The sequence below is a fragment of the Octopus bimaculoides genome, chromosome 7 (genome assembly GCF_001194135.2).
Source record: "Octopus bimaculoides isolate UCB-OBI-ISO-001 chromosome 7, ASM119413v2, whole genome shotgun sequence".
Lineage (NCBI taxonomy): Eukaryota > Metazoa > Mollusca > Cephalopoda > Octopoda > Octopodidae > Octopus > Octopus bimaculoides.
The window spans coordinates 105,035,309-105,036,373 of NC_068987.1; positions in this window are offsets into that span (position 1 = coordinate 105,035,309).

Below are 1,065 nucleotides of genomic sequence, written 5' to 3' on the forward strand. Positions count from 1 at the left end.
ATGCATTTTGTCGGGCATGCTAACGATAATCCTTGCTCGCTGTCTTTCTATTATAGGCACAAGGCCTGAAATTGATGTGGGGAGACAAGTTGGTTATATCGACTCCGCGCTGGATTTACCATTGACCAAAATAAGCACGTCCTTAAGACATCAAGAGAATAGTGGGGAGGGGGCACCACAAAAATGGTAAATGGTTTATGGCACAAAAGAAAATCACTTTAAACTTGCTAAAATAATATTCGAAGTGATTTATATTATCGGAAATATAATTTTCAAGTGTTCATGGTGTCATAGAGAGGATCTGATCAAAGACTTTGCAATACAAAATAACTGTTCAAGTAAAGTGGAAGTATTCAAAAATAAACATTATTTTCCATACTACAGTTAGTTTTGTTTCATTTAGAAAAACAAAAACCTATTTAAAGTTTATTATTGTTTATATTTTGAATTACACACACACACACATAGATAGATAGATAGATAGATAGATAGATAGATAGATAGATAGATAGATAGATAGATAGATAGATTGCATAGCAAGTGACCTTATCTGAGATTGTGTGCTGGAACGAAAACAATTGCAGCGTGGAAGGTGTTTATAAGCCATTTAAGAAACACACAAAACCTGTTAGATTCATCTTAACATTTAAATTTAATTTGCCAAAATATTTTCGTCGCTAGTTCATGAACTAACTGTTACTTTCTCAGGTGCAGCACGGAATTTTGTCAGTGAACAGGTCGCAGTCTAAAAGCAACGAAAATATTTTGGCAAATTAAATTTAAATGTTGAAGTGAATCTTACGGTTTTTGTGTGTTTCTTAAATGGCTTATAAACACCTTCCACGCTGCAATTTATGCGATCCACAGGAATCGTCGATGTTAAAAATGTAAACTTCTCTTCAGGGAAATGTATATGCAGTTATAACATGCGTTCACTCCATTCCTTAAATTTATATATACTCAAATACCCAAAATATCAAGGAGTTTCTGCCTCAAAAACAGGAATTACACCACAGTTATTTTGTGATCTTTGCTACCCTGGTTTCTATTAACCTATTTATTCTA